At 46.4% G+C, this 26,612-nt stretch overlaps 1 protein-coding gene across 12 annotated transcripts in view; it reads right to left on the minus strand.

Moving 5' to 3' along the window:
- ADD1 (adducin 1) overlaps positions 1-26,612 on the minus strand; it is a 634,474-nt gene that overhangs the window by 435,338 nt on the left and 172,524 nt on the right. For all 12 annotated transcript variants that reach the window (XM_078678558.1, XM_078678561.1, XM_078678553.1 and 9 more), the window contains one exon: positions 4,913-4,999. The gene's annotated coding sequence lies outside the window, so the exon portion shown is untranslated. The remainder of the gene's footprint in view (positions 1-4,912; positions 5,000-26,612) is intronic.

A 26,612-nucleotide genomic window follows, 5' to 3' on the forward strand; every position in this document is an offset into this window, starting at 1 on the left:
AATTAATAGTTACAGAGAATATTATGAAATTAAATGGTCATCAGATAAGGCCTGGTTCTTCTGGCAGTCAGTAATTGGGGATCCAAGAATACATTAAAAGTAGAATATCAGCAAGAACCAAGCTGCAAAATTAGTCACTGCCCAGATTATCCTCCTGTGGACTGAGCTTTCCATCTAAAACTTAAAAGCCTGTGGGAGGATCAAAATGTAGGCGTTCCTTGTCTTGAAACCATTATGCAGCGGAGTCCTCCTGCTTTTTGGACCACCTCCCAAGGTAATCTTCATGCACCTGCAAACCGGACAGTCACATCTGTACTGGACCACAGAGCGGTGACTCCATAATTGACTAGAAACCTCATCAAGATATACATGTTTTGAAAAAAAGAACAATAACTCTACAATCTAGAACCTCTGTGATTCTGGCTTGCAAAGATCCTGCAACATGATTTCAGCAACACAACGTAACCTGCTGCTTATGCAGGACACTCAGTTCTTCACTTTAGAACAAGCTCAGCCATTCGTCTAATTTTTTTGTTTGAATTATTTTCATTTAATTGTTTTGTACATTCATTTCCTATTACAATCATATTATAACAACACGAAAAACCGGGGGGTCTCAAGTAAGCCATTAAATTGGCTTAATGGCTGAGACTCCTAACTAAGTGAGTCAGGACTCAAGTTCCGTTCAAGCCTAAAAAACGGTGGGAAACAACAGTAGAGAAGAGCATAAAGACAAGTGATTACCAGGGAGATCTACGTACAGCTAAATGGATTCCCAGCAATATATCATAATGATCAATCTTCTCATTTGGTCATCCATCTGTCGGGATGGTCTGTCTCTTGATCATAGAGATTTATTATCATACCCACGATATTAGGCTGAAATGGATCAAACCCACAATCACTTTTCGACCATAAGTGATAGATCATATGAGAATAAGTGCAGTGCAAAAAGGTGGTGAATAAAATAGGGCGAAAAGGAGAAAAAACACTTTATTAGAATATCGGCTGAACCCCTAGTTAAAACCAAGAACAGTGCTAAACAGCAGTTTCTTCAAATAACTGCAGATGGGCCAACATGTTTCAGCCAATATGGAAACAAATCCCACGGCTTTCTTCAGGGCCTCTGCTCTCTAAATTTTTGTTACTGCAAAAAAGGGAAAAACGTATATACAAAAAGGATATAAGTGAACATACAGGGAGACGTTACAACCTGCTTGTACTAATCCTCCACATCAAGGGATGTGGCTATCATCTAGAAAACAAAGAATTTAAATAACAAGTTACTGTCAATACGCTCTTTACTCTACTATATTCCTCTAGCAAGTCTATGCAAATTCAAAAACAATTCATTTGTGCTCACCCAGCTTGACCAGGGACTGGACCTCACCTGGACCAAGCTCAGGAAATGAAGGCCCCGCTCTGTAAAAGTGAAGCAAGGGAAACAGAGTAAAGCAAGAACACAAGGGCTTCTTTCACCTTCACTTCCTATGGTTACAGCCCCATCTATCGTCTAACTTTCACAGACAAATGCTGATTCTCAGAGGACCCAAGCCTGGATCTCAAAATTCCTGACCTTCAGCAACTCACAACATGTACAACATATAAAACCCCGTTTGTGAAGACACAGCATATAACAACTGCGTGGCAAGATCATTCTTTACTCTGGCAAGGTATGCACAGCAAATAATGTCTATCTCAAAGGAAGAGTAAATGTTTACAAAGAGTTGTATGCCTCAAAAAAGGAAAAGTGAAAAAACTCCAGAACCTTAACAATGAGGAAGCTTCCAACAACTCGTTCTATGTTTAGAAAAAGGCAGTATTCGCCCTAGATATCACTAAGTAGAGAAAAACAAGTGACTTGTCTCTTTACAAATGATGTGATATTCAGACCGTCACAAACGCTACTTTGAACATTCTAAACCAACAACCCACCTGTCAGTCGTTGCCTCTGACGAAACCGGAGTCAAGGGGGAGGCAACGAACGGCTCAGGAAGGGCGTATTTATAAGTCAAATAGAGGGCTGGTCCCGATAACACTGAAACCTGCCTCCTGTCAATCAACGCTGATCCGTTATCATAGGATCCAACATACCACGCATATACTGTGCTCAATATTTGAATCTTAGTTGTAATTGCAGTTACCTTGTGTGGAGAGGGACGCTTTATTCAAATGGGTCGTCTGTTTCCACATATTCATTGCGTGACTCGATACCCAAAATTCGCGAGCACATGCAGAACTACCCAGTGACACCAGCAAGATGGTAATTGTAGTTCTATTAGGGCCAGCCGCCAATACATGCTGCACGCAGCCCGTTCAGGCACCCCCTCTCTCTCATGCCCACCTTTATCTTAGCGATTTATGCGGGCAACATTTCGAGTAAACTTCTCGTGACAACAAACTCCCGCACATCAACATACAATCGCCGATGTGCAGCGTGACTTCCCGTTCCAAATTTCGCGGGAACTCACAAAACTACAAAATAACGTCATAACAATTATGTTTGTAGTTCCCAAATCGCGGCTGGAGAAACTTTGACAACTTAGAGAGTATCCAAACTTCTTACTGGAATGTATCAAACAAACAGGCTAATAAACGCAATTATTTGTAAGCGAAAAGATTCCAAGGAATCCTAAACATGCATACATTAAAACCAGTTAGTACTCCCCTCACGTCAGAGAAAACTGGACACTCTTCTGTAAATCCTATTGTGTATTCGTTGCTAAAAAATGTTAAAGTGTGGTTAACGCAATTTGAGACGCGGCTCATGCAGACTATAGACAAGGATTATGATGCTGTGGTATTTTTACCTAATTGTTCAATCTTCAATTGAGGACAGCCATCTATTTAGCTTGCATAGAATCAAGCTTTGCACTGATACCGTGGGCCTCAACGATGATATACCTTGGGCGAGCCTATAAAAAGCCAATGGTAAGGTGTATGTTCATCTAAACTCTGAACTTTAGTTTAGCGTGTGCGAGTTCATTTGACTCCACAATGTGACTTAGTTACGATCTTCAGTTTAAGCAGTATGAGCAGTATGAGCATCCGAGCTAAGATTCTATGCAAGCTAAATAGATGGGTGTCCTCAATTGAAGATTGAACCATTAGGTAAAAATACCACAGCATCATAATCCTTGTCTATAGTCTGCATGAGCACAGCTGCAAAAGTGATTAGTCAAAAAAGAGGTCCAAGTTATCTAGAGGAGGCTGAAACAATGAAGGCCTTGCTGTAAGAAAGGATAATGAAGGACTATGCAAATACCATAAGCTATACTGCCAGAAGGGGAGTGGTGGAAAGGTCTCAGACTACCTTTAGATTTGTGACTTACAAGTGGATAAAATATCCTGCTAGCCACAACATGCTGAAAGTCATTTTAATGGTTTTTAAATAACCTAGGATGCAAATGTTTCAGATCAACCCCCTACACCAGTGGTATTCAAAGTACAGCCCGTGGGCCACTGACTGCCCAGCAGACTTCTACATGTGGCCAGAAGAACTGCCTCTGGGACCTGGTTGCAGCAGAGAAACCTGCTGGAAGTCCGTTTATTTGGTTAATTCTACTATGTAAGTAGCATCATTTTGTGATTCTGGGCTTAGTTTCTAGAGTTAGATCACCTTGTTTTACGAGCAAGGCTGCCTTACTCATAGAACAAGTTGAAATGACTCGAGAAAGAAAGCCCAGAATCGGAATTGCTATAAAAACGATGTTGCAAAGGCATGCTGTTCAATCTTTTCTGATTTTGGGCTCCGTTTCAACAGCAAGTTCAGCTTGTACTATCAGCAAAGCCTCTCTGCTCATATGCATCTCGGGCCTAGTTGCGAGGGCAGCAGAGGTGAATAAAAAAAAGTAAACGGATTATGAATACAGAGGGGAAGGATCAGTGAGTGTGGTTGGGGGCAGTTAAAATGAACAAAATATTCTGTATCTATGTTTGGTCTTATAACCTACAGGTAACAGAATGTAAAATGTACAAAAAAGATTGTAAAGAAATAATTTTCTAGAAATCTTTGGAAAAGAGGTGTTTTTTCCCCATCCCCATAATCCCCCACCCTACTCAGTCTCCATGGGAATGCTACGGCTTCGATGCAGCTCTACAGCACATACCAGACTGTATGGTGTGGCCCACAAGTATATGTTTGTGACTACCCATGCTGTATACTTTAAGCCCTTTTAACATGGACAGCATCTCAAATATGGATTGCTTTTCTGCTTAGGTTTTAACTTTGAAAATGGTCCATGAAAAAACAGACAAAATAAGCAAAATAATTTAGACAAGGAGGATGTATTATATACCTAAATACATAACAGTCAAACCACTGCAAGAAACCAAAAAACTATACATTGATTTGTTTGTATCAAAGATTGCAGAGATCACAGTCAAAACAAATATATTTAGTGAATTGCACCTGGTTTGTAAACCATCTTCATTTAATGTCTAATTGTACACTGATAAATATACATGTGTTGGCAACTCAACAACTCATTCCTACCATTCCACCAATATGCACCTCAGAAACATACAGTACGAACTCAAAAACACCACACCCACACATACACAACACTGCATCGAAGCTTTAGAGTACCAACCCACTCAAAAGAACAGGTTTCATCAGGCCAGGCAATGAAATCCCATGAACATCAGCAGAACGGAAAAACGGCAGAGGCCTCCAGGACAAGCACTCATACATATAGTACACTACGATGATCTATGACCCGACTGAACACGCTGATCTTCAAGGATTACAAACTAAGGTATATGACCACCTTGAGGACCACAAGGCCTTCTGAAACATATGCAAATGGACACGAAGACTTAGAAAACGCTACAGGGCCATAAAAAAAGTCAGATGTTCTCTATAAATTGTAGTAACATAGCATGACACAATGTTGGTTTATTACAAGCTTACCAGTGCAGGTTGCACAATTGTAAAGAAACGTCACAGGGGCAGGCTTTGTTCCTTCTCCTGAAGGTAGAGAGTTCAAGGATCAGCAACCTATGAACAAAAAACAATGAATTATCAGTTAGTATTACTTCACAGCAAGATTGCCTTAAATTAAAATACGTACTCCATAACAGCTTCATTTAAATAGCACTTTGTTGCCCCTGATGAGGTGCACAAAAGCTTAGTGCACGGTGCATCAGAGGCTGTTCTGGGTTGGAAGGCTGCAGAATTGAAGTGTGGCCTACAATGGAAGACTGATGTTCTGTACGATCAGACAGATGATCTTATCCTGACAATAGTGACTAAGCTTAAGCCTGTACTGAAGCAAAGACGACCAAGGAATCTAATGCTTGAGATTTACATTAATTCACTGTACCTGGTGGAAGGGGCTTGGTTATACATAGCAACGTATGATGCATGGCTCCAAGCCAAACCTTTTGGGGGCGTATTCCTTTAACACTGTGGCTCCTGAGTCTTGAACTACCTTTTACTGTACCTCATTCAGCACCCTCATTGTTTCCTCTGTATAAACTCTTAGACTAGGGAAATCGCTTCAACATGCCCTTTTGGCACAATCCTAGTTTCCCCCTTTAAGCAAAAAGCACTTTGAAGCAGTAACTTTCTGCCAAGGAGTGGCCAAAGTAAAACACAACAGTAACCTGTCACTAAGTCGGGTGACAAAATAACAGAAGAACATCGCTCATCTTCTCTACATTACACAAAGATGCTTTCATCCCTCAGCGTGAAGGCAAAGCAAGACAAAATGGTACTACCTTTCTCAGAGAATGGGACACTACTCAGTTGTGCTCTCACCTTAGAAATCAGCCCACTAGCAGACAAGCGTGCCCCTCCTCTTTCGGAGTGGTTACAGTAACGTGTAATGACATTTTAGTGCTAATCTATGGTAACATGCATGGGTGTTTGAGTTTTTAATCCTGATAGGGGTACCAGGTAATGTCCAATGAAGCACTTATTTTAGTTGGCACCCTTAATCAGTTTTAACATTTCCCATTAACTGCACTTTAGTCGCACTATTATTTCTGACACTTGGTGATTGGCACAAATCACATTTCATTATATGTTACATGTCGTCAGGGATATATGGTTTGTTTTGTTGAGTGGAATTTATAATTTTTTCCCCTTCCCCAATGCTCCGCCCTGAGTGTGGCTACACCAGGGCGTATTGCAAGCAGGCCCAATGATGGTAGAAAGTCACATACTCCGGTATGTGAGTGAGGGCAACTTTTTCCAATGATTGAATTTCGCTATGTCTACGTTTCGTTGTGGTCATTATGTGTGTGTACTCTACTACCCCTCTTGTGTGTACACAAACATGCATGGGTGCCCTTCCTTTTTAGGTCTCGCCCTGCGAACGGATCGCGAGACTCTTTTGCAATCGTTTTAGCTTTCAAGGAGGTACACGGAGCGACACGAGATGTGCACGCGCCGCCTGCCGTAATCAGATCAGGTCGCGCGTGCAACATCTCCCGTCTCTCTCAGCACGGGCGTGATCGTGGCCTCCCGCCTAAAGAGCCTCACCGATTCCGATGCGAGCGCCTGTTTCTCCCCCCCGCCTTTAAACACTCACCGTGCCTGTTTCTAACCCCCGCCGCCTTTAAACACTCACCGCGCCTGTTTCCCCCCCGCCTTTAAACACTCACAGCGCCTGTTTCTCCCCCGCCGCCTTTGAACACTCACCGCGCCTGTTTCTCCCCCCCCCGCCGGCTTTAAACACTCACCGGCTGCAAGGGGGGGGCTCCTCTGACGGCGGCAGGACGTCTGTGGCTCTCGCGGTGGGGGCAGGCACCGACAATGTGCCTCGTGCCCCCTCCGCTGTCCAACAATTTTTTTTTCTCCTATTTTGCTCTCCTCAAATGTTGGCATGTTTGCACTAGCCCGCTCTGTACGTGCTCGTTTGTTTTGTGGCATCAGGAGCTCGCGCGCACTCTCGCAGACCTCGCACTCTCGCAGACCCCAGGGGCGCGCGTGCGCCTGCAGGCTGGTAGGTGACGTGGGTGGGAGGAGGAAGCCGCTGCATCCGGAGGAAAGCGACGCAAGATGGCGGCGACCACGGGCTCGGGTGAGCGAAATACAGAGGGGCTGCTAATGTATAGCGGGGCACGGGCTAAACGGTGGATTCTGGGTTCTGGTTAGAATGAAATGTTCCCGGTCAGGCCTGCGAATCGCAGGATCCTGCTCTGTCAGAGGCCAGCTATAAAATATTTTGTGTAGCTAACGCTCAACCCACCGAACTGTCTTTCTTTGCCTTGGTCTCCTGATGCAATGTACGGTGGAAAGGGTGTAATGTGAAAATGTCGGCGCAGTCTCCGAATGCCTTCTGTGTTCGCCCAGCTGTGCCCCTACCCCAAGATGCGAAGTAATACATTTGCTTCTATAGCGCTTAAACGTGAAGGCGCCCAGGCACTTTGTTAACGATCTGTATTGCTTCTGGAGGCACCGCTTTACTGTTTTCTTAATCATTCATCCTGTCACCAGGTTCAGGATATGTCGCGAGTACTGTATAAAGTAACCTTAGTTTCACCATTCGATGGATCGCGCGTCAATGTTCTTAGCCACGGGGAATGCAGTACAGGGTTACCACTAATATGTTAAAGTCCCCACATTTCCAACCTAGAGCGCTTCTTAGAGAGACCGGTCTAGACAGGCAGGGAACAGAGCCATGGCGACAGCGCGATCTGCCCAGGAGCACACATGTGCCAACCGGAGTCCAGCGCATGAATGCAGATGTGGCTGGGACTCGGAAGCTTGCGCAACGCTCAAGAGACTTAATGAAACTTCTATGAACTCAAGGGAGGAAAAGTGTGCACAGGCGCATCTAGAGAATGCACACATTCACCTTTTTTTGTGGGCAAATATCTGTTGGTCTGGCTATTAAAATGCTTTTGGGAACAGGGTATATTACACTCCGCCGGTGCAGGTGGTGGGGAGGCTAACTCCCCCCCCCCCCCCCCCTCACACCGGTGGAGTGGGAAATTCTGCACAGGGCGACAAGAGCAAAACATTTGCCTGATCAGAGAATAACCTGATAATTGTATTTTTCACGGACCGTCCTGAGCAATCGAGGGTGCGATTGAGCTCATTCTAAGGTGAAGCGCAATGCATATAACCGAGCGCCTAAACAGAAGGCGCATTACTGGATACATTCAGGCCACAATGACGTCATTTGGCAACAAGTGCACTTACTTGTTCCTCGTTATGAATGAGGCAGCATCGGGGACGGGCCAACGTCAGTAACTCGTTTTTTTACCAGTTGTAATCCTGGGGGGTTTCCTCATATGTTAGGCGCCAAAGGGGTATTATGTGCACTGTAATTTTCAACAAGTGCCCTGATTGGCTTGCTTCCCTGTGACCCATTCATTATTTTAACCCCCCCCACACAAACACACCACTACTTCATGCTCACGCAAACTGTGTATGGCAGTTACGTACTAGGCCGTTTCTGAATGGCAAATTAAAAAAAATTAATGCAAAGCATTGTCATTTACAATGCCAGTAACTCAAACTTTAATGCTGCGAGACCTATTGCATTGTAAATGCTTGTATTGAACAGCCTTTGTAACACATAATGGAGCTCCTAACCATAGACGGCAGACAAGTTAACAAGTAACGACTCTATTCCTCTCAGAGAGCAGCCCCCTTAGCACAGTGCTGGCTGGTTTGCCTGCAGAGTGGTTAATTCATAGAAACATCTCTCCAATGCTGCATTGAAGGAGGATGCAATATTGTCACATTTGCCGTATTCTGATCGCCATTCATCTCGAGCGTATATGACATCTGTGTGCCCCCCATGCCCAACAATCACCCCTCTCTTGCTGATCTCTTGAACTCTATTGAATACTTACGTTATAACCATGCTGAAAATTTGTGGGTACCAAAACTTGAAAAGATATTGAAACCCGAGACACTTGTACTCAACAAATGCCTCTAGGCAGGTGACTAATGGATGCTATCTGCTTGGGCCCTGGAGTTAAGACAGCCGACAGCCAATCTGGTGCAGTGAAGAACATCAGCATGCTTATAGATTCAATCCTCTTTCGGCAAACCAAAGTTAAACAAGCATTGGCACAGCTTACATGCCTTGCTTTAATTTGCTAATGTCTGCAAACATAAGCATGCGCATAGACTATTTGAACTTGGGCTTCTGTACCTCCTACATCTGTCTTATTTTTTATTCCCAAGCTACTGGTGCTACTGCTTTACAGTCAGAGAAAGAAAAGTAAAGTGAATTATGTGACAAATCCTACTAAGGTACAGACAGTGAAAGGAAAGGCTGTATGATGTCATATTTTGTAACACACAACATGTAAACACCTGTAAATTAACTGTGCACATTCAGCAGTTAGGAAAGCAAAAATGAAGCACATTTTTTTCAATTCTGAAGTGTAGTGGAAAGCAAAAATGAAGCACATTTTTTTCAATTCTAAGGTGTAATGGAAACAAAGTTTTGAATAGGATCAAGACAAATCAAGACACTTACTTTAGTTGGCGAGGCACAAATGAGAAATATTGACCGAGACCCAATTTCCACACCTTATAATTTAGTTTGTTTTATCAGTAAAACTGTATGTTTGTGCAAGATACCACTGTGTGAGGGTGCAAAGCATAGAAGTAAACTTGCACATCCCATGCCTTTATGTACTTAAACTTGGTCACGGTGCACAGAGTGGTTCTCTGAAGCAGTCTGGGACATGGCAGGATACAGAGTAAGGCCCGGGTCAAAGAGCACCACATCCTGAAAGCCAGAAGCATCGTCTGTGGGGCCCAGTCTGTGTTAGAAGAAGGCACAGTCAATGACACGGGGGTGTCTCGTACATGATACTAGACAGTCTGTAGCCCATTTGAACAACAGATTATGAAACAGTGTGAAGTACAAAGGGTTCATTCAGTCAATGGTGGAGGAGCCCGGTACAGGGCACCCTCCATTTTTGAGTCTCAGGAAATCACATCTTGGGTCTGTGACATAGCAGTATACGGTCTGATACAAGGCACCATATAGCTTTGGGTCTGAGAATAAGACTCTCTGTGGCGCAAGGAACACAGCCAGGACAAGGAGGGACATAACCCACGGAACAGTCCAGGTTTGAGGGTGTGTTGTACTGCCTGTGGTGAGGTGGGCCTGGGTCTGTGCTAGGGGAAACTGGGGTAAGGGAAGCACAGGTGCAACCTATGGGATGGGACCTACTCGGATACATAGTTGGGTCTCGTACATTTAAACCAGATCATAGTGCCAGGCAGACGGATACTCTGGTGCATACTGTCTATATCATTAGTTATGCACAATTTTTGGATGTGTGCGCCCACAATCAAGAGCTTCAACTGACACTCAAAAACATGCGCGCAGTCTGGGGAACAGAAAGGCTGACATGGTGATGCGTGTCGCAGGGAGCATAAGTGGGCATTTGGGATATTTTCCCTTTGTCATCACACACCATGACTAGACCACATGGCAGCAGCAAGCAAAAGAGGGTTGTACAGAGTTCCCCAGTGTGAGCTAGTGATGTCGCTCAGTCAATTTTCTCTCTCAGTTATGGTGGCGGGACAAGTGCAGGGTGTAGACCCTTTTCAGAATTTTAGGATACCTCACACAAGTCACCGACAGGCCAACAACTGTTGTCCCAATCGGTGTCCGTCCAGCGTCATCATTGGTATCCTGCTCCTACGGCAGGCTGGCGGTGCAATGCCCGTCGGGCAGCCCGATGGGCCGCACTTTGATGGAGATCTTTTATTCCGAGCCAGCGGGTGTATGTGTGTGAGGGGCCTAGGGAGTGCAATAGTGAGCAAGGGGGTGTGTGTGTAGAATTAAAAGAAGTCAGTCGAGTCCATTAAGAATAACTTTAATGATCAGGCTCGCTGCTTTGTTAAAATTAAGGGGTATTAAGGAGTGATAGATAATGAGACCAATCCTTATTCAACCCTTCATGTGGAAATGGTCGACATGTTTCTTGCCATAAGGGCAATTCGTCAGGACCTTAGTGCTCATATAATTGCTGGGTGTCTACTAGATTGAAAAGACCCCCATATACGACCTGAATAGTGTCGTACTGGAGTGGTTCCAGGCGGAAAACCTACTGGGAACTGAAAAATTGAAAAAACAGACATACATGATGTTAGAGTACAATGGTGACAGTTTACATCAGCAGGTGCCTGTGGCTTGAAGTGACTTGACCGTGCATGTCCCGTGAATCCAAACGCTATGTCATCGCAATTGGATGGTGCTGTGAGAGAGAGGTGATTGATAAAACCAGTGCGCGCAGTCGAACACGCTCTGTGTGTGAGTAGTCATGCTGTCACGCTTAAAGCATGCATCACAGTGCAAGGGGCGTGACTCAAGACGATGCAACTTGCTGAGTCCGGTATGAACTCAATATGCCGGACCATTAGTGGTGTAATGCCCCAACCCAGGAAGTCGGTAAGGGCGGCCCGTGTATCCTTTACAAACTTATGAAGATACATGTATGCAGACTGAATAGTTCAGCCAAACAATCCAATAAAGGGGGAAAAAAAGAAAATAAAACGCAGATATAAACACAAACCATATATATACAAATCAGAACGCTCAAATCCAGTCTGTCACTCTGTCAGTAGCTCAAGGGCGGGTTTGCGTGGTGATCGCGGTCACCGCCACAAAGTCAAAAACGCACAATATAAGGACAATGCCCTAACTGACGTGTGCGCGTGAGTGCGAGCAATGTCCACAATAATGACGATGCGCTTACCCGCTAGTGTAAATCCGGGAGCCTCACGGGCTGTCCATGTGGGGCCAACAGCGAGTGAGGGGTTCCTATGGGGAAAGTAAGGCAACCCGCGGGGTTAGCAGGAGTAATAAACACCTTCATGCAGCGTCCCTCGTGAAGGGGATCCGCTGGGTGGTAGCTGGCCGGGCGTCTAACAAAGAGAGCGCGGTCTTTTGTGAGTAGATCCCCACCTTACCTCAAGCGTCGCTGAAGGCAGGCATCTCAGCACCTACCCGTCCCACGGTCGCAAGTAGCAGGGACAGCCGGCAGGGTGCCCGGGAGACTACAGTCTAGTTAAAGAGGAATCGAAATCTAGCGCGCACCCAGCGGGGGCGTGTCCCTCAGGTTGCTCCGCCCCGGCATGCAAGAGTGAACAGTGAGAAGGGGTTAGCTCGAGGCAGCAGCTAGAATGCCCTTCAATGCGGGGGCCATTTTGGAACGTATAGTCAGAGCTGACTTGTTATCTCAGTACTCATTAGGGAATGGACAATGAAGTCCAAAATCATGCCTATCTGGCGAGGGCAGTCCAGGGCACCCCCTCGTTCAGTCCCCGTTCCTCGCACTGTAATCGATGTACCCATCTTTGTTCAAGTCGGAAGAGGGCTTGTTGATTGAAGTTAGGTACACACTCTAGTACTGCCCACCTGATGTTTTCTGGGCGATGTTGATTAATTTTGCAGTGTTCATACAGTCTAGTGTGTGATTTTTGGCACCGAATGTTGCTGTTGTGCTCCATTATACGTTGTTTCACCGGACGCATGGTCATCCCAATGTATACCAGGTCGCAGGGGCAGATCAACACATAGATACACTTAGAACTATTGCAGTTAGTATGCTTGTTCATTGTCCATGTGAAGTCGCCAGGAAGTACAATGGTCTTGCCTTGGATGGTTTGGGGGCAGACAACGCAGGACCCACAGCGATAGTGTCCAGTTACTGGGGGAAGGTCCCAAAGAGTATTGGCAGTCTGGGTATTGGTCTTCCTAGGGCGAGTGTGGATCAGCGTGTCCTTCAAATTAGCCGTCCTCTTAAAAGCAAAGCGAGGACGTGGAAGTTCCAACCCCACAGAATTGAGAAGATCCCAATGTGAGGTGATCGTTTTTTTGATGAACGAGGAGTGTTTCGTGAAGGAAGTCACACAAACAATCGTGTCCTCTTGTTCTTTGGGGTGTATTTCCAGCAGGGCCTCCCTGTTGTTGTTGAGGGCTCTCTTAGTGGAGGTTTTCAAGAGATGAGTGGGATAACCCCGAGCCTGGAGTTTGGTCTGCAGGGATCGGGCTTGCTGTTTGTAATCAGTAGTCGAGCTGCAATTCCTCCGGAGGCGGAGGAATTGGCCGAAAGGTAAATTGTCCCTGAGGGATCTAGTATGGTGGCTGGTGTAAGATAATAAACTGTTTCTATCAGTATCCTTTTTGTACAGAGTGGTACTGATGGTGGTAGGTTCCAGTGATATAGAGAGGTCCAGGAACGGTATGGATTGATTGGAGATCGTGCCCGTGAATTTTAAAAAAGGGTTCTGTTGGTTTATCCACGAGCAAAAGGCCTCGCAAGTCGAGCGGTCACCCTTCCAGAACACCAGGATGTCGTCGATATACCGGCGCCAACACGTGAGATTTTCACGATACGGGTTCTGTTCAGGGGGGTAGATGCACTTCTCTTCAAACAGTGCCATATAGATACAGGCCAGGCTCGGCGCAAAGGTCGAACCCATCGATGTTCCACGGATCTGATGGTATAGATTCGACCCGTATTTGAAGAAGTTCTCAGTAAGCGCAATGTGTGCGAGCTCCATGATGAAGGAGATTGGAGTGGGAGACTGCCACTCTTCTCTGCGGAGTAAGGACTCCACTGCTTCCAGCGTGGCCTGTTGTGGAATATTTGTGTATAATGCTTCCACATCGAGGGTAAGGAGGAGGTCGATGTCTTCTCTGCCATCCATATCGTCAATGAGACGTAACACATCTCTGGTGTCTTGGAGATAAGACGGGATTAATTTAACCAGAGGCTGCAGGAAAGCATCACAGAACTGGGAGAGGGGTTCTAAAAGAGACCCGATGCCCGACACAATTGGTCTCCCTGGGACCGGACTGGTACCCTTGTGTATTTTTGGTAATGTATAAAAATACGGTGTTATCGGGTCCGTTGTTACCAGGAATTCTGCCTCATTCTTGCTGATCCATTCGTTAGTCTCTGCTTCAATAACTAGAGACATCACGGTGGTAGTTAGTCGATTAGTGGGATCCTCAGTTAGTAGTCTATAGTGGGTAGTGTTGGCTAGTTGGCGTCTACACTCCCGATCATAGTCGTCATGATTCTGTATGACCGTCGCTCCCCCTTTGTCAGCCTGTTTAATAACAATTGAGGGGTCCCTGCCAAGGGTGGTGGCTGCCTGTCTCTCAGCATTGGACAAATTATTGAAGGGTTTGGTCGTAGGTATATTCTGCATGGTTTTCAGAACTGCTCTTTCAAAAGTTAGGACCTCTGGAGGCACCATCCCGTCAGACGGGGTAAAGGTCGAAGGTTTCCTCAGGCCTGTGTCGTCGCTGGGGAGTATTTGTCGGTTATCAAAGAACGCTCGGAGGCGTATCTTTCTGAAAAACTGCTTGAGCTCAATCATCTCCTGGAAGGAGTCAGGGGTTGGGGTAGGGACAAAGCCCAGGCCTTTTTCCAGAACACTCGTCTCTGGGGTCGAGAGAATTCTGTTTGATAGATTCACGACTAGGCTCGTCTCCCTCTGGTTGTTGCGCTCCTGGTCTCTACTCCGCTCGGCTCCGGCGTCTGGTCCTGCCACTGTACTCCCTTGTTTCCTCCTCGCTTTCGCCCTCTTCCTCTGCCCCAACCTCTGCCCTGAAAAGGAGGCTGATTAAGAGGGTAGAATTGCGGGGGGGCTTGTGGATAAAAGGGGTATTGCCATGGTGGAGGTAGATGGGGTGGGCCATGGAACACTGGACCTTGGTGATATCCCTGTTGCCAAGGCCGTGTAGGTCGTGTATTTCTCGCCTGGTAGCCACCGCTGGAGTCACTACTTGTGGACCCCCGTCTGGTGTCAGTGCTTGAATTCTCGTCCGAGGAGTAGGTGTTCTTTTTTGCTTTAAAATCATCTTTAAGGTACGGATAAACCTTCTCCTTTGAGAATTTGGCTATGTCCTTCTCCAATTTCGTGGTTTTCTGTTTCATCAAGAAGTCATGATGGTCGAGCATCTCTTGGTTGATCTCAGAGAGTTTGGTAGTGAATGCTGTTTTGTTGTTCTTTGTCGTGGCGTTCTTCATAGTTGCTTCAAGGGCAGAAATTTTCTCTTGCAGTGCTGCAGATAGTCGTTTCGCAGTCTGGGAGATCAAAAACAACAAGTCCTTCGTACATTTCCAGGAAACCTGGCACCAGTCAACTTTGAAGCGTTTATCATCCAGGAACAATCTGGGAATAATATTCACAATAAGGCCCTGCGGTGCTATATTGCTCCGCAGATACTCGGTCATCATAATCCCGTGGATCGTTATTCTGATTAGTTCTCTCTTCATATCGCTGAGTGTAGACCACTCATCAGAGGAGGCTCCTGATGTGGCAGCCGGGGGATTATTGAGTAATGACGGTGTGTTCCTTAGTGCTTCTGCTATCGTGTCTTCGTCGAAGCTGAGACCCGGGACATCCTCCATAATCAGGTGCGGTATGGGTGGGGTGCCCTGTACTGCTCAGAACCAGCACAGAGTGCCAAACTGGGGTGTATTGAGCGTAAGATGTATACACATACAAAGATATATATATATATTCTGCGGTATGGTCCAGGGGTGCGAGGGTGTCTCGCCCCTGGTAACCTGTGGTATATATAGTTCCCGTGCGGTCAGCACGCTGAAATTAATATCAAACAAAGGGAATAAAAAAGGACGATTATTTAGTGGGGTCCAATGTACTCGTCCAAGGCAGCAGCAAGCAAAAGAGGGTTGTACAGAGTTCCCCAGTGTGAGCTAGTGATGTCGCTCAGTCAATTTTCTCTCTCAGTTATGGTGGCGGGACAAGTGCAGGGTGTAGACCCTTTTCAGAATTTTAGGATACCTCACACAAGTCACCGACAGGCCAACAACTGTTGTCCCAATCGGTGTCCGTCCAGCGTCATCATTGGTATCCTGCTCCTACGGCAGGCTGGCGGTGCAATGCCCGTCGGGCAGCCCGATGGGCCGCACTTTGATGGAGATCTTTTATTCCGAGCCAGCGGGTGTATGTGTGTGAGGGGCCTAGGGAGTGCAATAGTGAGCAAGGGGGTGTGTGTGTAGAATTAAAAGAAGTCAGTCGAGTCCATTAAGAATAACTTTAATGATCAGGCTCGCTGCTTTGTTAAAATTAAGGGGTATTAAGGAGTGATAGATAATGAGACCAATCCTTATTCAACCCTTCATGTGGAAATGGTCGACATGTTTCTTGCCATAAGGGCAATTTGTCAGGACCTTAGTGCTCATATAATTGCTGGGTGTCTACTAGATTGAAAAGACCCCCATATACGACCTGAATAGTGTCGTACTGGAGTGGTTCCAGGCGGAAAACCTACTGGGAACTGAAAAATTGAAAAAACAGACATACATGATGTTAGAGTACAATGGTGACAGTTTACATCAGCAGGTGCCTGTGGCTTGAAGTGACTTGACCGTGCATGTCCCGTGAATCCAAACGCTATGTCATCGCAATTGGATGGTGCTGTGAGAGAGAGGTGATTGATAAAACCAGTGCGCGCAGTCGAACACGCTCTGTGTGTGAGTAGTCATGCTGTCACGCTTAAAGCATGCATCACAGTGCAAGGGGCGTGACTCAAGACGATGCAACTTGCTGAGTCCGGTATGAACTCAATATGCCGGACCATTAGTGGTGTAATGCCCCAACCCAGGAAGTCGGTAAGGGCGGCCCGTGTATCCTTTACAAACTTATGAAGATACATGTATGCAGACTGAATAGTTCAGCCAAACAATCCAATAAAGGGGGAAAAAAAGAAAATAAAACGCAGATATAAACACAAACCATATATATACAAATCAGAACGCTCAAATCCAGTCTGTCACTCTGTCAGTAGCTCAAGGGCGGGTTTGCGTGGTGATCGCGGTCACCGCCACAAAGTCAAAAACGCACAATATAAGGACAATGCCCTAACTGACGTGTGCGCGTGAGTGCGAGCAATGTCCACAATAATGACGATGCGCTTACCCGCTAGTGTAAATCCGGGAGCCTCACGGGCTGTCCATGTGGGGCCAACAGCGAGTGAGGGGTTCCTATGGGGAAAGTAAGGCAACCCGCGGGGTTAGCAGGAGTAATAAACACCTTCATGCAGCGTCCCTCGTGAAGGGGATCCGCTGGGTGGTAGCTGGCCGGGCGTCTAACAAAGAGAGCGCGGTCTTTTGTGAGTAGATCCCCACCTTACCTCAAGCGTCGCTGAAGGCAGGCATCTCAGCACCTACCCGTCCCACGGTCGCAAGTAGCAGGGACAGCCGGCAGGGTGCCCGGGAGACTACAGTCTAGTTAAAGAGGAATCGAAATCTAGCGCGCACCCAGCGGGGGCGTGTCCCTCAGGTTGCTCCGCCCCGGCATGCAAGAGTGAACAGTGAGAAGGGGTTAGCTCGAGGCAGCAGCTAGAATGCCCTTCAATGCGGGGGCCATTTTGGAACGTATAGTCAGAGCTGACTTGTTATCTCAGTACTCATTAGGGAATGGACAATGAAGTCCAAAATCATGCCTATCTGGCGAGGGCAGTCCAGGGCACCCCCTCGTTCAGTCCCCGTTCCTCGCACTGTAATCGATGTACCCATCTTTGTTCAAGTCGGAAGAGGGCTTGTTGATTGAAGTTAGGTACACACTCTAGTACTGCCCACCTGATGTTTTCTGGGCGATGTTGATTAATTTTGCAGTGTTCATACAGTCTAGTGTGTGATTTTTGGCACCGAATGTTGCTGTTGTGCTCCATTATACGTTGTTTCACCGGACGCATGGTCATCCCAATGTATACCAGGTCGCAGGGGCAGATCAACACATAGATACACTTAGAACTATTGCAGTTAGTATGCTTGTTCATTGTCCATGTGAAGTCGCCAGGAAGTACAATGGTCTTGCCTTGGATGGTTTGGGGGCAGACAACGCAGGACCCACAGCGATAGTGTCCAGTTACTGGGGGAAGGTCCCAAAGAGTATTGGCAGTCTGGGTATTGGTCTTCCTAGGGCGAGTGTGGATCAGCGTGTCCTTCAAATTAGCCGTCCTCTTAAAAGCAAAGCGAGGACGTGGAAGTTCCAACCCCACAGAATTGAGAAGATCCCAATGTGAGGTGATCGTTTTTTTGATGAACGAGGAGTGTTTCGTGAAGGAAGTCACACAAACAATCGTGTCCTCTTGTTCTTTGGGGTGTATTTCCAGCAGGGCCTCCCTGTTGTTGTTGAGGGCTCTCTTAGTGGAGGTTTTCAAGAGATGAGTGGGATAACCCCGAGCCTGGAGTTTGGTCTGCAGGGATCGGGCTTGCTGTTTGTAATCAGTAGTCGAGCTGCAATTCCTCCGGAGGCGGAGGAATTGGCCGAAAGGTAAATTGTCCCTGAGGGATCTAGTATGGTGGCTGGTGTAAGATAATAAACTGTTTCTATCAGTATCCTTTTTGTACAGAGTGGTACTGATGGTGGTAGGTTCCAGTGATATAGAGAGGTCCAGGAACGGTATGGATTGATTGGAGATCGTGCCCGTGAATTTTAAAAAAGGGTTCTGTTGGTTTATCCACGAGCAAAAGGCCTCGCAAGTCGAGCGGTCACCCTTCCAGAACACCAGGATGTCGTCGATATACCGGCGCCAACACGTGAGATTTTCACGATACGGGTTCTGTTCAGGGGGGTAGATGCACTTCTCTTCAAACAGTGCCATATAGATACAGGCCAGGCTCGGCGCAAAGGTCGAACCCATCGATGTTCCACGGATCTGATGGTATAGATTCGACCCGTATTTGAAGAAGTTCTCAGTAAGCGCAATGTGTGCGAGCTCCATGATGAAGGAGATTGGAGTGGGAGACTGCCACTCTTCTCTGCGGAGTAAGGACTCCACTGCTTCCAGCGTGGCCTGTTGTGGAATATTTGTGTATAATGCTTCCACATCGAGGGTAAGGAGGAGGTCGATGTCTTCTCTGCCATCCATATCGTCAATGAGACGTAACACATCTCTGGTGTCTTGGAGATAAGACGGGATTAATTTAACCAGAGGCTGCAGGAAAGCATCACAGAACTGGGAGAGGGGTTCTAAAAGAGACCCGATGCCCGACACAATTGGTCTCCCTGGGACCGGACTGGTACCCTTGTGTATTTTTGGTAATGTATAAAAATACGGTGTTATCGGGTCCGTTGTTACCAGGAATTCTGCCTCATTCTTGCTGATCCATTCGTTAGTCTCTGCTTCAATAACTAGAGACATCACGGTGGTAGTTAGTCGATTAGTGGGATCCTCAGTTAGTAGTCTATAGTGGGTAGTGTTGGCTAGTTGGCGTCTACACTCCCGATCATAGTCGTCATGATTCTGTATGACCGTCGCTCCCCCTTTGTCAGCCTGTTTAATAACAATTGAGGGGTCCCTGCCAAGGGTGGTGGCTGCCTGTCTCTCAGCATTGGACAAATTATTGAAGGGTTTGGTCGTAGGTATATTCTGCATGGTTTTCAGAACTGCTCTTTCAAAAGTTAGGACCTCTGGAGGCACCATCCCGTCAGACGGGGTAAAGGTCGAAGGTTTCCTCAGGCCTGTGTCGTCGCTGGGGAGTATTTGTCGGTTATCAAAGAACGCTCGGAGGCGTATCTTTCTGAAAAACTGCTTGAGCTCAATCATCTCCTGGAAGGAGTCAGGGGTTGGGGTAGGGACAAAGCCCAGGCCTTTTTCCAGAACACTCGTCTCTGGGGTCGAGAGAATTCTGTTTGATAGATTCACGACTAGGCTCGTCTCCCTCTGGTTGTTGCGCTCCTGGTCTCTACTCCGCTCGGCTCCGGCGTCTGGTCCTGCCACTGTACTCCCTTGTTTCCTCCTCGCTTTCGCCCTCTTCCTCTGCCCCAACCTCTGCCCTGAAAAGGAGGCTGATTAAGAGGGTAGAATTGCGGGGGGGCTTGTGGATAAAAGGGGTATTGCCATGGTGGAGGTAGATGGGGTGGGCCATGGAACACTGGACCTTGGTGATATCCCTGTTGCCAAGGCCGTGTAGGTCGTGTATTTCTCGCCTGGTAGCCACCGCTGGAGTCACTACTTGTGGACCCCCGTCTGGTGTCAGTGCTTGAATTCTCGTCCGAGGAGTAGGTGTTCTTTTTTGCTTTAAAATCATCTTTAAGGTACGGATAAACCTTCTCCTTTGAGAATTTGGCTATGTCCTTCTCCAATTTCGTGGTTTTCTGTTTCATCAAGAAGTCATGATGGTCGAGCATCTCTTGGTTGATCTCAGAGAGTTTGGTAGTGAATGCTGTTTTGTTGTTCTTTGTCGTGGCGTTCTTCATAGTTGCTTCAAGGGCAGAAATTTTCTCTTGCAGTGCTGCAGATAGTCGTTTCGCAGTCTGGGAGATCAAAAACAACAAGTCCTTCGTACATTTCCAGGAAACCTGGCACCAGTCAACTTTGAAGCGTTTATCATCCAGGAACAATCTGGGAATAATATTCACAATAAGGCCCTGCGGTGCTATATTGCTCCGCAGATACTCGGTCATCATAATCCCGTGGATCGTTATTCTGATTAGTTCTCTCTTCATATCGCTGAGTGTAGACCACTCATCAGAGGAGGCTCCTGATGTGGCAGCCGGGGGATTATTGAGTAATGACGGTGTGTTCCTTAGTGCTTCTGCTATCGTGTCTTCGTCGAAGCTGAGACCCGGGACATCCTCCATAATCAGGTGCGGTATGGGTGGGGTGCCCTGTACTGCTCAGAACCAGCACAGAGTGCCAAACTGGGGTGTATTGAGCGTAAGATGTATACACATACAAAGATATATATATATATTCTGCGGTATGGTCCAAGGGTGCGAGGGTGTCTCGCCCCTGGTAACCTGTGGTATATATAGTTCCCGTGCGGTCAGCACGCTGAAATTAATATCAAACAAAGGGAATAAAAAAGGACGATTATTTAGTGGGGTCCAATGTACTCGTCCAAGGCAGCAGCAAGCAAAAGAGGGTTGTACAGAGTTCCCCAGTGTGAGCTAGTGATGTCGCTCAGTCAATTTTCTCTCTCAGTTATGGTGGCGGGACAAGTGCAGGGTGTAGACCCTTTTCAGAATTTTAGGATACCTCACACAAGTCACCGACAGGCCAACAACTGTTGTCCCAATCGGTGTCCGTCCAGCGTCATCATTGGTATCCTGCTCCTACGGCAGGCTGGCGGTGCAATGCCCGTCGGGCAGCCCGATGGGCCGCACTTTGATGGAGATCTTTTATTCCGAGCCAGCGGGTGTATGTGTGTGAGGGGCCTAGGATCCCGTCATGGCACACAGAAGTCACAGTGTATGGCAATCAGTGCACAAATGTTTCAATACGGGGTCTGTAGTCTTGTCTGGGGTACCAAATAGTATGGGCAGATGGGCACTCTGGCTGTTGCACAAGGAGCATGCATACTAACCAGGGAGAACCGAACACTCAGTCTGACTTGAGCACACAAGCTCGGGCATAGAGGCACCAGCCACTCGGGTGCACAGGCAGAAGAGCCAGTAGCGAGGCTGGGGCACACAGACCGTAGGGTATCATGAACACACACTCGCAGCACGCTTGGGAAACATCAGACTGGGGTACAATTGATTGACTTATTTATGCATTTGAATATAGTGCTTTCTTTCATTACATAAGGACTTCAGAGTGCATGCCGCATAAAAGATACGGTATGCAGCAGGGGTACAAAGACTGAAACTGGGGCACACTGCAGGGCAACCGTCTAGGGCAACTTCGGCAGCTTAAAGGACTCAGGCAATAACCGGCTTTGCTGCGTTTGGGCTGCAAGTCCCTCCAGGACAGCTGCTGGCTCCCCGGGTCCAAGGTGACTTCATAGCAGCGACTCTTCCTGAGCAGCGTGGAGCTGAGCGGCTGCAGATAGGGCTCCATGATGCTGCTGTGCCCGGGTCTAGCGGTGCCGGAGACTAGTGGCCTGCTCTCCGGGATCCCCGTCGCGCCGGGACTCCAGTGCTGCCCTTCGTAGGCTCTAGAGACGGCTAGCGGTCCCTGCACTCCATTGTCCGGCGGGGGCGGGCACTGGGGCGGGCGCCAGCGCTCACGTTACCAGGCCGAAGATTAGTATCGGGGCCAGGACGTCACTGAGAGGGGCAGGAACCGCCGTGTGGATTGAGCCTGCCCCCCGGGAGGTGCAAGGAGCGGAGGAAGTGTGCATGACAGAAGCTCAGTCAGAGGTAGACTCTGTATGCAGGATCCCGTCCCCCGCGGAACATGAGTTGTGGTAGAACCGGCTGCTATGTAGTGGTGTCTGGGGCTCTTGCAAACACACAACAAGCGGCCTATTCTGTTTTGTATAAACTGGAAACAGGTTCCAGGGTAATCCTCTAAAGTTTTGATACAACAAACGATGTGTGTGTAGCAACAGCAGGGCCTCCCGTCCAGCACACAAGTATTTACGTCGCGGATGCCGTGACGTAGACTTTTTTCTCTATTTCTGCCGTCCCACTTGGACGGGCTCGGCCCGACTTCCTACTGACGTAAAAGGTTTATCTTCTTCTTTATGGGGCCATCTGTTTCGCCCCATAAAGTTAACAAACCTTTTATGCCAGCAGGAAGCCAAGTCAGTCCGTCCAAGTGGGACGGACTAAAAAGAGAAAAGCGTACGTCACACTAACCTCTTTCTCAATGGCTGGCCACCGTTTAGCATGAACGGTGACGCTGGCCAATGGGAAAGAGGGGCGGGGCTTAAAGCCCGCTAGTGAACCCTCCTGATAACACTAAATCTCGCCAGCGAGACTGAGCATATACGCAGCCTTACGCTGGGCTTCGACCTAAAAAGTGACATCTGAATGATTACAATGGCAACGCTGCATTGAATATTCCATTACGCCGGCTGGGATGGAGACATCAACAGCTCTGGCATGGTCACGTCTGGATTACGCCAATAGTCCCAATAATATACTCCCTAGTCATGCAACTAGCTAGCTACAACAAATTCAGAATACAGCAGCCAGACAAGTCTTAAACGTCATCACAGGTACCACATTCGCACTGCTCTTAAACTCCACACTGCTTACCAGTCTCAAGAATAATCATCTTCAAAGCCCTCTGCATTGCTCCCCCGCGCGATCCATGAGACAGGACCAATATTGGTGCAATCTAATTTGAAACTTTGCAGTCAAAGGCAAAACCACGGATGCAGATTAGTTCCACTCCCGATAATGCCTTTGGCTTTGAAGAAAAATCAGCATGGTGTGAGCATTTTCTTTGTCTATTCATGTCAAAGCTACCTTTCTCCCTTATATACATAACAAAGGCCATCAACAGTCAGTTGAAAATCAGAAAAACAATAAAGACCTTGCTGGTTCCATAATCAGATGTCGACCAAGTGAGAGACTATAAGTAATCCTCGTTCTTCTCTTTCACTTCCTGCTCCCTTCTCGTTTCAAACCCACTCCTCTCTGCTCCAATCAGTTTGGAAAATCTTTAGTTTCAAAGAGCAACCAGTTATTTTAAAACACACCAGAGAGCAGAACAGGTCTGGAAATAATGTATGACCATATAAGTGACTCTGAAACAGTAGGATGTGTATGTGAACAAAAGTTGTTAAGAGTTGTAGGTAACCCAAAGCTAGAATGATTCCCATCAGACCACCTTCACGGTGGAGTTAACGTCACGTGGGAATTACTGTACAGTCCATACCTCATCCGACCAAGTAGTGCCGGCGTGGAGAGTGGACGTCAGAAATCTAGCCATGCTGTTTACCATGAAGTGGACTAGAATATGTGCAGTGCTCAAGTGGTGGTGATAATTAAAATTGACTACGCTGATTCTATGAGAACATACATGGAGGAATCTGTGTGTCAAGAGTAAAAACACGCCAACTAGCTACTGCAACCATTACTACAGGTAATGTGTGACAAAAAATATTATAAAAAATAATAATAGTAAGTTTACTAATAGACAGTTAAATATCTACCAGGAACTTCAACGCTTTAACCACTTCCGCTCTACGTATGGTCGGAGGTACCGACGGACAGAGCGGGGCCTCATACTCCCGAGCGGTTGCCGGGTGAGGTGAGGCTTTCACCCACACAAGGCTGGGAAGAAGACAAGCTTCTCCCACGCCAGTGGACGTTTAAAGCGTTGAAGTTCCTGGTAGATATTTAACTGTCTATTAGTAAACTTACTATTATTATTTTTTATAATATTTTTTGTCACACATTACCTGTAGTAATGGTTGCAGTAGCTAGTTGATACTCAAGGTCCTGAAGAAAGCCGGGGCAAATCCCCGTTGGCTGAAACATGTCGACCGTTCTACATAGCGCCAGTGGGCAGTCCCCATACTGGCGTGTTTTTACTCTTGACACACAGATTCCTCCATGTATGTTCTCATAGAATCAGCGTAGTCAATTTTAATTATCACCACCACTTGAGCACTGCACATATTCTAGTCCACTTCATGGTAAACAGCATGGCTAGATTTCTGACGTCCACTCTCCACGCCGGCACTACTTGGTCGGATGAGGTATGGACTGTACAGTAATTCCCACGTGACGTTAACTCCACCGTGAAGGTGGTCTGATGGGAATCATTCTAGCTTTGGGTTACCTACAACTCTTAACAACTTTTGTTCACATACACATCCTACTGTTTCAGAGTCACTTATATGGTCATACATTATTTCCAGACCTGTTCTGCTCTCTGGTGTGTTTTATGTTGACAACAGGGGAGCGAGCAGTCAGGTCGTTAAATATTCCCCTTGACCCACCCACACATGTTTTGTATTTAGCAACCAGTTATTTTCCCATATTTAGGAGGAAAATAAAAATTTTTTTTACTCACATTCACTCTTCTGTAAAGCTTTCATAACTTCATGGGTCGAGTTAGTGTTATATAAAAATCTGCTTTCACTGCCCAGTTAGCCACCTTCGAGAACTACAACAGGTTTGGGTCAGACACGTTTACATCCAAATACAACATTGCAATGTCAGACTGGCCTCAACAAAATCTAGATTTCTTTACAGACGACGGCCTTAAAAAAATATTGAGTGCACTGCATTAGTTGTCTCATGTGCTGCTGACTAGAACTTTGGCTTAGCCCCAAGGTTTGAAGTGACTTTCAGTTAGGCTCAGCAATAATAGTTTATTTTGTATTTTTATTAAGTGCATCGGGGCTTTCTCAGAATAAGAGGCAGGAATTAAAAAAAGTATGCAGGCACGGTAGCACAATACACACTGATTTAACTGTATTTGTTAAGTCCGTAAACTGCGTGAAGCTCTAATCAAGACTGTTAAAGTGTTACTGCTTTACGAATCACTAATAATGTCCCTCCTACTTCTCTCAAAGCTGAAGAAAATATATCACATTCATTATCGAATCATATGTCAAAGTTTCCTCAGGAAATAACTAAAAATACACAAACAAATATCAGTATTTACCTTTTCTTGAGCAGGCCCTTAAGCGGTGCCGACTGGAATAGAGAAGGTTCTCAGCAACATTTTGTGGCCTAAAATAATTAGCCATAAAGGTTTCTTCAAACCAAAACGGTGCAACACTGAAGCACCCAAGGCTTGTAGCCACAAAGATGAACAAGATTCAGGTTGCAATGACTTGGTCCATGTCAAAGGCAAGCAGAAACTATTTTCAACTATTTGTCACAGACTTAACCTTTCCTGAAATGCCAACAAGCACAAGGATAGCAACACACCAGGAACTCATTGACTCCATCCATCTAGGGTATTGTTGGATCTATTGTGCAACCTCAACATGAAATGAGTCCCAAAATGTTTAAACTCATTCTATTACGCCACACTAAGCTACGCACACGGCACCATTACTCCAATGTCAAATCTAGACAATTACATCCGAGGAAGGCTCAAACAGAACAAAAATCTCTAAAAACACTACCATCATTCAAAAATAACTTTACGCAGTAAATTATACCAACAAGAGCCATTTATGGTGCTTAGGTGGGAGGCCCAAACAGTATATACTCTCGCAGGCTACAAGTTGGACAAAAAAACTCGTAACCTCTGCTGAACGATCAGAGACCAGTGTGTATGTAAATTAATCTCAAAAGGGAAACTACTGACATGAAGGAAATGCCATTTTCAGGTGAACTGCGCTTAGGAAGGAAGCCTTTAAACATCTCATAGCTGCATCCTACACCCAACAGAAACAGAGGTTGTTATCTTCAATTTCCTTTCCAGGGGGAGTATTTGTTCCGTTTCCCATGAAGCACACATCACAATCCATATGAGCAATGGAAAAGGTGACCAGAAAACTGGAAATCTAGGACAGATTATAACAGTGGCAGGACAAAATATGTTATTTTTCTTTGGATGTCCAAAATAATCAGCACAAAACATTAATACATATTTCTGGTAAAATCCTCTCCAACTTTGTCTCCTTTGAGTAATTTAACAATAAAAAGAAAGCAACAGTGTAATAGTACGACGATAGTCCTAAAGCAAAGAAAAGCGATTGGCAGGGCAGCTGAGTTCTGAGCACGGAAGTGGAGGGTGGCTGCGTCGTGATATGGGTTATATTTTAAAGAGGCATGTTTTAGGCTCTTTCCTAAGTGAGTTCGGATAAAAGCGTGTATATCACTCTGGTTCCCAGGGCCACAGACTGAGAAGTTTTGTCTTATTTTTTCTAGTCTGCAATGATGGTGCCCTATGTTGCAGGAGTGGTGAAAGCCACCAAACATGGTGAGCTTCTCCACCAAATAAGTGAGGGTGGTGGTGGTGGTGGTGACTCTGCAGATGTAGCAGTTG

This window comes from Lissotriton helveticus, chromosome 2_2, assembly GCF_964261635.1.
Source record: "Lissotriton helveticus chromosome 2_2, aLisHel1.1, whole genome shotgun sequence".
In the NCBI taxonomy this organism is placed as follows: Eukaryota; Metazoa; Chordata; class Amphibia; order Caudata; family Salamandridae; genus Lissotriton; species Lissotriton helveticus.